The sequence below is a fragment of the Malaya genurostris genome, chromosome 1 (assembly GCF_030247185.1).
Source record: "Malaya genurostris strain Urasoe2022 chromosome 1, Malgen_1.1, whole genome shotgun sequence".
Taxonomy (NCBI): domain Eukaryota; kingdom Metazoa; phylum Arthropoda; class Insecta; order Diptera; family Culicidae; genus Malaya; species Malaya genurostris.
The window spans coordinates 136,763,665-136,776,520 of NC_080570.1; the positions used below are offsets into that span (position 1 = coordinate 136,763,665).

Sequence of the window (12,856 nt, forward strand, 5' to 3'; positions counted from 1 at the left end):
AGCTCAGTGTGATTCTAATTGGCAAAATACCAACATTCAAAATTGACTATTGAATGTTTACATGAAATCACGTATCGAATGAAATAGACGAGCACTTTGAAATCGAAGGCGTAAATGGGTGCTACCGATGGATGAAAATTCACGGCGTTGATTGAAGTTAAACGAAATCAAATGGTTATTTTTAAATTAAATTGCACTTTTGACATTGTCTTATCCCAATCTCTGAATTGTATCCTACCATTACTAATCGATACAAAAAGGTTTAATTAGGAAGAAAAACGGGTGGGTAATGTCAGAGACATAGTTGGATGATTTGAATTCAGATAAAACCGACACGCTTTCTTCACACTTACGACAAAGCTAGATACGGAGGGGGAAAATACAGAGAAATTGTTCTGTTGAAGATTCGTTTATTCCTAGACAGAAAACAATAAAACCGTCAGTCTAAGATCGATTTTTGGTCCAAAAAAGAACCAAACGGTCAACTTTCTCCCTGTGATTCCTCAGAAACTGTTACTTGCTTATACGCCCTTTTGAAAAATTAACCGAGAATTCAGCTCTAGAAATTAATGCCTAAACTTTGAAATTTAATACAGTTCCAGAGCTAGAAGTTCTGGACCTAAATCTTAAAACTGAATTTTGAACCACAAGCAGAGAAATGAAGCATGTTTAAACTAACAAAACTGTTAGTAGATTTTTAAATTTGATTTATGATGATTTCTAACTAGAATAATCAAAATTTTTGATTAGTCGAATGAAAAAAAAAATGTTTTGGCTGATTCTATTGTTAAAATGAACTAACTTTTTGTTACATGTCAACCAAAGTTGAGTTGATGTTATCGGCAATGTTTATATTGATTCAATCCTGTTACACCTTTATATCACAATTTTTTTTCAATTTATCTGTGATCTTTCTTGTGTTATGATACAACAAAGTTTACTATTTAAAATGCACCATATTGAATTAATTTCTTTAGAGCAATTTTTTCCGCGTGAATAAACAGCATTTTTTCTCTCGTGAATAAAGTTTGTGCGTGTTTTGAAAATAAATTTGATATACTTCTTTCATTTCATAGGGGGTTTTAAACAATCCAAGCGTGTGTATTTAGAATTTACAGTATTTATGAAAACTGCATAACATTGAATAACACATTTTTTTACAAAATAATTATTTGATACAGATATTGGATACTAATCAAAATACCCGGGCTTCAATGTGAACCTTTTTTAAAAGTATTTGAATAAAAGCATAAATCGAAATAAAATAACATCAAATTACCTTGCAAAAAAAATCATTTCATTCTTAAAACCAAACCAAAATATGTTATTATAACAAACAAAAGCGTAAGAAGAAATAGCTAAATTTAACCTCAATTATTTCAACTAAAAAGTTTGTAAATTTAAACCGCTACAACTTAAACTAGAGTTCGTTCACTACAAAGTAATTTTTCAAATTGAATTTACTGTGAAATTGTTTGACAAGAAATTGACAGGAACGCACAAGAAAAGTATTTGTTATTTCTATCAAAATATTGATTGAAACAAACTAATCCACTGAGGAATATTAATCATCTTGTTTTGTAGTTTCAAGTAGCAATATTTGCAATATCAACCCAGATTTTCTTTTGTCACTATGTCAATAAAAACAATTCGTTGTATAAAACCCAAATTTAGCTACTTTTAACAATATTTTTCTCTGCGTGCAGAATTCTGGAAATGAAATCTGAACCAGAGTTCAGAACCTGACACCTCTGATCTATGTGCCTGGACTTTGAAACTGGATTCGGGTGCTGAAATTGAATACTTAAACTGAATACTGGAACTGAATTCTGTAGATGGTGTTGAATTCTGAACAGAAGGTGAAAATTCTGAATTCAGTAACTGAATTTGGGAACTGTATTCTGGCATGACCTATTGAGTTTAAGTTTTAGTTGAGTCTGGAACAGAATTAGGGATCTGAAACTGAGTACTGGAATTCCAGCGAACGACCGCAACTAGGTTAAAGCCGGGTATAAATAAACGATATAAACAAAACATTCTGGAATAGGATTATACACCCGAGGTCTGAACCTGAAATCAGGAACTGAATCCTGAACTCGGATTGCAGAAATCTTATACCGAATTCTGAACGTTAATTCTGGACCATGGTTCTGCAACTGAACTTGTATTTCAACAATTTTTCTTTTCAGGCATAGAAAAGATCAATTATCGCTTTATTATTGTACGGAATTATTATTTTAAGAAAACGTCATAACAAGCTGAACATACATGCGAGTTCTGTTTGTTTCGTAATGTCACGTTTTCCGTTCAACGGACACTCATAGTTTGTCGAAATCTTTTCGCTTCCTTATATCGTTTTCGCTTGAGAAAACTGAAACTGACTCAGAGTAGTTTCATCAAACACTTTTCAAAAAAATGTTTTGAGTTCGTACTTACCAACGGGGGTTTGAACAAACCTGATATAAAAACAAGGATCGAAACTGACTCGATTTACAGTTCAACAACGAAGAAACTAGGTTCGAAACTAGCTTCAAACAAACGGTTTGACAGCAGTTAGGGTAGAAACTGGTGTAGGTTTGGTATCAAGCGAAAACAACATTAGTGAGATAGATTTAATTGATCATAGCATGCTTGAGAGCTGTTAGCAGCAGAGGTGCCATATTAAAATCAGTGTTTCAACTTGAAAAATCTGCGTACCACAAACGAATTTCCAGACATGACAGTCACTATCTATTTTTGGCGCACATCTACGGTCCTCCGTGAAACTGGCACCAATGGTGATAAATTGGTTGCACTGCTGAGTTCCCATAATCACATTCATAATGCAACTGTCAATCCGTGAGAACCCTTTCGATTCGTTAGCTCATTTGTATATATTGAGATTTTATGGCACACTTTGGTTGAAATGATAACAATGCAATTCATCTCGCGCTCCACCAAGCGGTGAGTGCGGTCATTTTAGAAAGTACCGGGAACGAACCAGATTTTTTTAAATATTTGTAAGCACATGCATGTCTTTATTATTTATCTTTGTGCGTACCATCTGTGTTGCATGTTTTCAATCATAATCTGTGAAAATCTGTTAAAAACATTTAGAAAATCTGTCTGATTGATAAAATATTTATAAAAATTTGAAGAAATCTGTAAATTTTGATTAAATTTGTGTTCCATGACCCAGAATCTGTGTAGAAAAATAGGAAAAAATTTGTGGTTTTACAGAAAAATCTGTGAATATGGTAACTATGGTTAGCAGCAGAGTCCCCATATTCACAGATTTTTCTGTAAAACCACAGATTTTGGTGCCTATTTTGCCACACAGATTCTGTGTCACAGAACACAGATTTTATCAAAATACACAGAATTATGCAGATTTTTATGATTTTCAAAATGTTTTTCACAGATATCTGCAGATTATGATCGAAAATATGCAACACAGATTTTTCAAGTTGAAACACAGATTTTAAAATGGCAACTCTGGTTAGCAGTTGAAACCGCTCGCTTGCATCTGCCTGGTAGCGTCTGCCAGAAGGTTTTGCCGGAATCCGGCAAGAGTATGGCAACAATGCCACAACCGTCTTTCGCCTAGCGGTTATTAAAGCTTCTGTTTCTGTCAGAATTTTGCCATACTAGACTGACAGGACCGTTTTGAATCGGTTCTTCATTTTTAACACCTTCGCTTCTATTTTATTTTCAGAAGTTCAAATATAGGGTAATAACATAGCTTTTGCACTGCCAAACATGATATGCAAAGCTTCTTCTCTCAATATTCTAGTACTTTCATTTCATTTACCTGGTCTCGAGAATTGTTTTCATTTTTGGATATACGAGATTTGGATGCGAGAGATCGACCCAATTTCGCCTGCAAAATGTTGACAACTGCCGGAGTCTTGCCAGGATTCTGTCGGCAGCTAGAATTTCTCACAATCCGGCGGTCGCTATTTGCACGTTCATTTATTAATTTATCAGTAAGTATAAGTTTGAAAATTCAAGAAAATTAGTAAATGATTGGAATGATTATTTTTAATTTCGTTTATTGATGATGTATAAAGCAATATAAAAAATATAGCTTCTTCTGGAACTGACAGCTGGAACAGCTAATGTTTATCTTGAAAAAAGGCACATAACTTTTTTTTTCTTGTTTATTTTCTACGTGAGTCAATTCCACTTCATTTTAGTACCGCTATAGTTTTTCATCGAGTGTAAAATTGCCCCGGTAGACCGGCTCAGCGAAACGGAACAGATGCACCGGAGTGGTACTACCGATTCGAACGTATTTATCTCGTTATCCCGTAAGCGAATATGATGACGACGGAGACGAGGCGGACGCTATAATGGTGCTTTGCGGGTATCAACCGTAAAAGTGTTGCATAGGATAGGTAGGATGCGGTGAATGCCGACACACTGTACGGGAATGCACTTTGAGCTGAGGGCACATTTTCCCGTTGGATTCATGAAACGCCAAGGAAATGTAGTTTTCCTTCACGATTATGATGCCGATTGATGGGATGCTCTTTTATGCCCGCTAGTGGAGCTAATGCAATTCAAATAAATGGGAGGGATCGTTTGCAACCAGCTGTTGGTGGAATATGGCTTCTAGTATGTTGTGATTTTTTGTCGATGAATTCGAGCCACCCATGGGCATATCATTTTTCATATCCACCAGCATTTGATTGTTCGCACGGCATTTGAATGGAACATTTTATGTGGCGAATATTGACGCGTTGAAAGAACATGTCATGGAGTCAATTAGAAGCTAGTCATATGACAAGCACCAGAGTGCTGCGGTTCTTTCGAGACCCTGTTGATAAATGTCTAGATTTTCCCAAAGTTCACAGCCGTTCAAAGAAACACGTGTCACCTTTTCATGTCCCCAATCACAAACTAAAGCTAAAGCAAATGTCAGTGGTCTGGGCATTCATTAGAGCGCATCAACCCGAGACATCAGACTGGCGGTCATTGACACTACTGACAAGCTTATGGATAGAGAGTTCTGAACTTTGTAGGTCACTTGTGCAAAATTTCATAAAATTAGATAATGTACAAATTTCCTGGTGACAGCTGGCATCTTTTACCGCACTGTATGTCAAAACAAAAAACGAGTAACATCCAAGTAGCTGGTTCAAATTTGACATAAAGCGGTCTGCAGTACATGGGTCGGTGTCAAGTTTCAAACTAGGTGGAAAGTAGCCCGCATACGCATGGCTGCCAGATGGCTGACTAAACGCTGCCAGCTGGAAAAATATGGCTGGCAGACATTCTGGTGACCGGCTGCCTCACCGCTGCCAGGAATACAACTCAAACGATACAACCGTATCCACCAGGATTTTTCCACATTGAAATCTTTGACATTTTCAGCGAAGGTGAGAAGATAAAAACGCTCGGCTAACTTGGATACAGGCGACTTTGTTTTGTCAAATTGGATTTGACAACCGTAACTGAATCAATTTTGGTAGCCTTCTGGTGGCCATGGCTGCCCAGGTAGCCAAAACGCTATGCGGGAGCTGGTGGAATAATGCTTCACACGTGGCACCCACCAGGTAGCACCCGAGGGAGGGTTAAGTAGCTTTGCACCAGGAATGGGACATTGCAGGCTGCCTAGATTGCACGTATTAAAATTCATGAGCCGCAATCTCTCTTCATCATCTTGAAACTGGTCGCGTAGGTGAGGTGTTGGTTCTTCTGACACGCAACGGAGGTGGAGAAAAAAACAACCGCTCTCCGCAGGACTGTAGCATTTTCGCATCAGTGGCATTTTATCTTAGTCCGCCACAGAAGGTTTGTGGGCTTGCATGCTATCCTACGAAGATTGGGTTTCCTCGCTCAACATCACGATGCTAGTTTCCACAGCGGCGGAGATCGAATGGTTGTAAGTCGTAGACGCTTTACTATTTCTTAAAGCCTTGTACTATATGTAACTTTTCTTAGTGTTGTCACTTCCCATTGAACGTTGTTATGTAAAACAGTTTGATATTTACAGATGTTCTTATCTACCAATGAGTAAATCTAAAAGTTCTAATTTTTCGTTTAAAAGCCATTCGAGCCGTACTAAGGCTGGTTTGCGACAAAATCTGGACAGAGTTAATTAGAAATAAAACAAATTTTCTGTTATTTGGTTCCAACATTTTCGATTTTTTCTATAGTTATAGCTTGTTTCTACCTGTATTATCTGTTGAAGAGAACTCGATAGCTCGTGGATTCGCCTCTTCCGGTACAGCATGGACTCCATTCCAAAACATCTTTGGCGTAGTGACAAGATGCCAAATCAGGTCGAAGGATCACCATGGCTGCGTAGGAATGGTAGCAATCGCTTATTCAGGCATTCTTAACGATTCTCAGAAGTTCTCGATGGGACGCAGCTGGGGGACTTTGGGCAGACATAGTTTCATCTCCTCCAACGATCGCTACGAGTAGTGGGCCGACGCTAGATCCGACCAGAACACCACGTCTTCGCCCTTGTGGTATTTTTTGTTGAACGACACAACTTCCGGCAGGTCTTTCGTAGTATAAGTTTCCCCGTTCATGGCCTGTACGGAGCTGGCTTTGACATTCCCTTCTCGCTGATTGTCAGCCACAGCAGTACCTTCTTGGGGAACTTGGTGTGTGAAACGAACTTCACCTCGGGACTCACTTTCTTCGTTAGATAGGAATCGATGTCCATCACCACCACTACATCGTGATTCGCCGGGAAAATCGAGTAGACCATCTTATTTATGCACAAAAGTTAGAGACATTTTTATTTTTCTAGCCACAGTCCATACTGAAAGATCTGGCCTCTTCTGCAATATTCTTATTCGCGTCCTTCTAGTGGTTCCCAAAATCCATCTTTGTTCCACTTCTAACCTTACTGGCTGTTGTCAAACGTAACGCTCGTAGTATCACCAAACATAGAGTTTACACCAAAGTTACCAGTTTACACAGTGAACAGACATACGTTCATCATTCTGTGACCTATTTCGCGCATTGATGAAGTATTTCCAAAACTATACTTATTCAGGAGTGTCCAAGCCTTACGATGAGGAAATGAAAGAAAATGAAGAAGACATTATTCAGTCCGTTTCTTACACTGATTTATGGTTGTGAAATGCCAGTGAAAACGAAAACCAATGTTTTGTTCTCGTCTTTGGATCAGGATCACATTCTGCTGACGATGGCTTTCCACTCGCTCTTATTGTATGATTTGGTATGTGGCCGGAGGAATATGAAAACAACAGGTTTGTTAAAAATATTACTTGTCTGCTTGGATAAATAGCGATTCCATGATGCCAGCGGCGCTCCACACATTGCTGTACGATGGAACTCCATCGTATCATTGTATTGTGATGAACAAAAACCAAAATTTAGTTACAAAAACTTTTTCCACTTGCTCACAATGGAGTCCGCTGTTATTTGAGTTCTGCGATTGCATTTTCCAATCTAAGTTTTCACATACAAACCGACTCCATTGTTTTACTTGTGCGTAACTGACAAGTTGCACTACTTCATACTCTTGAATATTGAAATGGGATTCTAGAAATGAGTTTTGAACCTGGGCTTTAGACGTGGATTCTGGAACTGATTTCAGAACTTGGATTCTGGAGTTGAGTTCAGAGCTTATATTCTACAACCGAATTATGAAACTAAATTCGGGACCTGATTTTCGGAACAGCATTCGGAACATGCATACTTGTAATGCGTTCTGGAACCAAATCCTGAACTTGAGTTTTAGATGTGGATATTGAATCTGAATTATTAACTTGAATGCTATAACTAAATTCTGGATTTGTGTTCAGGAAGTGGATTCTGAAACTCAATTCTAAATATTTCGGAGCTGAATGAATTAGAACTTGGATACTGGAACGTTCGTTTGTTTACGTGAGAAGTGTGCATATTACAGTTTAGATATTGCCAATATTATGATTTTTTAGACACTAGTAGTGATGGATTTTTTCACTCGAAATTTCAAAATAATCCATTAAAAGGCTAAAGTAATCGAGTATTTGTAATCGATTAAGGACAGTGCCACTAATTGAGCTAATTGATTACTACAAAAAATCAGACATCACTAGACACTAGCGCCAAAAATTTGGACAGGAACATTTTTCTCACACACTAATGTTACACTGAAAATCATTTCTACCTATTTTTAAGGAGAAATCACTCGTTACCCAAAATTGAGGAGATGCACTTTATTTGATTTTGGTAGGTTTTAACCCAAAATAAGGTAGCGGCTGGTAAGAGTGTACGCCGTTCACATCAGGGATGCCAAGTTGAATTTTTAATCAGGTTTTAAAAAGTTTGTGCAAACTGTTGAGGGGAAAGTGGAAAGTACAATCCTTCAACATCTGCAGCGTTATCCAAAAATCAGTAAATTTAGAGATAAAAATGAATTTATTCACTAGTTTTCAAACCTTGGGCTTATTAGCACAGACTAACAGACAGGACACTCAAATTAGATTCTTCAATCATTTTAACTGTCATTTCGAATATTCCTTTATTTGGGACAGTACTCACATGTGTCATGATGGCGCCACGTTACCCTATCAAAAACATCCTGTCTGTCATCTAGACTGTGTTTATTTTTTTCATTTACCAACAGAGTTGCCATTTATACAGAATTACCTGTAATGTATTGATATGTATTTGCATTTGTATGCGAATTTCATGCAGGATACAGATTTAATACATATTGCCAAAACTATATACAAAATTGTGCCTACCTCTCATCCTTCAACGCAATACAAAATCGAACCCGTTTAGTGGCAATATTTACTTGCTTCTGATCTGCCGCCACTTAATTTCGGGTGAAAATTACCAACACAATAAAAAATAGTCTAGATGAACAATGTTGAGAAAAATAAATGGTTACCTTCCAACATCGCTAAAAAGTTTAATATATAATTAACGTAATATAATAATTTACTGTGACGATTCATTTCCAAATATTACGATGAAATCAGGCATCCCTGCAAGCAGCTGATCGGTGTTGACAAACGAGGGGGAACGAACTAGTAAATTAACTTTTACGTAACACAAGGGGTGTACCGATAGTAAATAGTTCGCGCAGTACAATATAGGTGGAACTAGTGCATCACGAAAAATTATTTTTATAAGAATTTACTCATACTGTCATGTCTGTTAGTCTGTGTTATTAGTTTGTGCGTGTACTGCGGAAAACGGACTGCAAATATTTATTTTTCGCAGGAGTTTAATCAAGTGCGCAATCAATTATTACCAATATAAGTTCAGCAAGAGCTAACAGACAAAACAAAACACCATAATTGTCGGTCGTGGAACAAAACATCCGAAGAAGAAAATATAAAAGGAGTTCTTGATTTTTTCACAAGACGGAAAACTCGTTACATAATCTAAAACTTCTAAAACTAAACTTCTATGTGAAATTTTGGATCAGAATTCGGCAAATCTATTCTGAGCTTGATTCCTAGACGTTAATCCTAGAACTGAATTTCGAACTTGGAATTCGGAACTGAATTCAGAACCTGGATTCTGTAACTAGATTCTGGACCGGAGTTCAAAAGTAGAATTTCGGAACTGATTTCTGGAGTCCGGAAATTGATTCGAGAGCTGAATTTTAAACCAGATTTCTAGATGTGGATTCTGGATCTGAAATCTGAGCTTGGATTCGATAACTGAACTCGGCACCAGAGTGAAAGACCTCGATTTAGAGAATTTTAATTCTCATCCTGGATTCTGGAAATTAGCCTCGGAATCGGGATTCTGGATTTAAATTCTATAATTGGATTCTTGAACGGAAATATAACACCTGAGTTTTTAAAGTTAATTATGGAACTGAATTTCGAACCGATTTCCGAACCTGAATTCCACATTCGGACTCTAAAACTAAACTTTGGACGTGAATTTTAGAATGGAAATTTTAGTGTAAACTGGAACCGAATTTTTTTAATGACTTCTTAATTCTGATACTGAAATCTGGATATAAATACTGGATCTGTACTCTGCAAATGAGTTCTGGAATTTAATTTTGGACCTAGAAATGGAATTTTGGAAAAGAAGTTTGGAACTGAGTTCTAGACCTGGATCCTGAACAAGCGTTATTCCAGAATATATTTTCATAATTCGGATTCAAAATTTAGTTCCCAAATTCAGTTCCAATGTGCAGAACCAGAGTTCAGTTCCTTAATTGTGGTCTGAAATTTATTTCCAGGATTATATTCTATAAACCATATTCAAGATATAGTTAGAGAATCCAGGGCCAAAATTTAGCTTTAAAATTCAGTTGCAGAATCCTGATCCAGAATCTAGGGCCAGTCCTGAATTAAGGTTTTAATGCAGAGTCCATCCAGATCGTTATGTGTTTGGACCGATAACTTTACGGATCCAGATCCTGGACCAGGAAGTTCTATAGGATGGGTCATGTGGGAGCATTTGTTTCTGAGCAAAATATATGAAAAAACATTTTCATTTATTTTCATTTCGATTATAATTTAGTTTGGTTCAAGGAGATATGTTACAGCTATTGTTTGAAAATGATACCTTGTAAATGGCCAGATGTGGCCTTGAGTACAAAATGTGCTCTTTTGTCGGCATCTTCTATCGTTATGACCAATGTATCGGTCGATGTCTTTGAGTTGAGCTATGGTTCTTGGCTTATAAAGACTGTCCCAGAAAGTATGGACGCACTTTGATTTCGCTGTAAATAAATCACAAGTGTTATATATTTAAATTTTATTCGATATACTGATAACATTAGACTACAACAACAGAATATTATTCTCAACATTTGCTACTTAGCCATTGTAGACTAGCTGGCGCACCTTCTTGCGAACGTTCCTCATTAAATTCCGTACAGACTTCTTGGCGACAAGTTTTGACACTTTTTCCGATTTTTTTCGAACTGTTAAATGGTTTCGGTTGCCGAGACATGTTTCCTAAGATGTGCCTTCGGCAATTTGGTGGATTCATGTCTTTTGGGACGAAAGTGACATTTTCGGTAGCATACCATTCTACCGTTGATTTCGAGTAGTGGCAAGAAGCAAGATCTGGCCAGAAGACAACAGGATCCTTGTGGCTTCGAATCATGGGTAGAAGTCGTTTTTGTAAACATTCCTTGATGTATATTTCGCTGTTCATTGAAGCAGTGGTAATGAAGGGTTTCGAAATCTTACCGCAGCTACAAATTGCTTGCCAGACCATAGCTTTCTTACCAAATTTTTCGACTTCAATCGATATCTCGGACTGGTTTAACACTTGCCCTTCTCGCACCGTATAATATTGTGGTCCCGGTAAGGATTTGTAATCAAGTTTCACGTAGGTCGAAACCTACGAAACCTCGTCCATGATTATGCAGTCCGAATTTCCAGCAAGAATCGTATTGTACAGCTTTCGAACCCTCGGCCTGATCGATGCTTCTTGTTTCGGACTACGTTTTGGTTGTTTCTGCTTCTTATAGGTTCGAAGATTTAAACGATCTTTAGCACGAAGAACATTTGACTTCTAAGTGCCCTTTTTTTTGGCCACATTCCGAACTGTAACCTCCTTCTTTTGCTCGAACGCCGTCAGTATACGTTTATCAAACTGAGGGTTGCAGAACCTTTTATTCGACCTGTTTTCGGTTTATCCTCAAAGGTGTTACCCTTACCGAACTTCCTGATTGCATTTCGCACGGCTTTTTCACTTACTCCTTCCATTTTTGCTATCTTTCTCAGTGACAGTCCGCGTTCTGTGCACGATTTGTACACAATCTTTCGACGTTGTCGACAATGGTCGTAACAAATCAATTGTTAGTCGAGTTGTATGGCATGTTGCACCGTCCTGTTGAAACCAAAACATTCAAACCATTTTCACAACCAATGGGCTTCAAAAAATTATTTATCATGGCTCGATAACGATCGCCATTAACAGTTTTCGTTGCTGCATCGTCGTCTTGGTAAATATAGGGACCAATCACCATATCCGCACAAACACCACACCTATCTTTTTGGTCATATAGAGGCAGTTCCTCAATTAATTGAGGGTTTTCAGTGACATAGAACTGACAATTTCGCTTATTATCGTGTCCATTTAAGGTGAAATGTGCATCATCTGACATGATGAATTTTCGCCAAAACTGAACAATTTCAGTGCGTTCTTTTGATGTGTACTGTTCCATGGTAAAATTGTCTTAAAATGACGCTTCCAACGCGGTATTAGTCGATTCTGTCAAAAGTTATTGGGTAGATAATTCAGTCAAAAGTTAATGGGTTGCCTGATGCTTCCACTTTAAATGGCCCACCCTGTATATTACAGTGTAATTTTTCTAAACACTTTGACAATTGAATAAAAACAAGCAAGTTTATGGTTGCACATCGACTTATATAACTGACAAATTCAGTTTTGAGTCAAATTTAGAAGATACATTACCATTTTTTGCATCTTCGTTATAAACTGCGGTGTAATAAAACAAACACTCCTCACTCTGAAATTCCGTATCGGATCCAGATAAAACTCAATGGCATTCCATAAGCTCATACGACATTCCATTTTAATGTAAGTTTGTCAAAATCGGTTAAGCCATCGCTGAAAAAATGGAATGTATGTTTTCAATCCTTTTTGGCACACATGCCTGTTCGGATTCGGAAAAAATCAAAAGCTTTTTATAGGACGAGAATAGATATTGAATTTTTTAGGTATATTGTATAATTTCTTACTTGATATATGAGCTGAAAAATCCGAGTGACAATCTGACATTTTTTTTTATTCGGTTTATGCACTGTAACAAAACTTTTATCGAGCTTTCAAATGCATGTTTCACACATTCATGATAGGAATGGGATCTTTATCAGGGACAGCTCCGAAGCTCACCCTAATGTCACTGGAATCATGAGCAACCACTTTCTACCTTCAGTTCAAAACAATGAAA

At 37.4% G+C, this 12,856-nt stretch overlaps 1 protein-coding gene across 2 annotated transcripts in view; it reads right to left on the reverse strand.

Moving 5' to 3' along the window:
- Window positions 1-12,856, reverse strand: part of LOC131425877 (probable serine/threonine-protein kinase yakA) — a 218,795-nt gene that overhangs the window by 16,519 nt on the left and 189,420 nt on the right. The window lies entirely within an intron of this gene.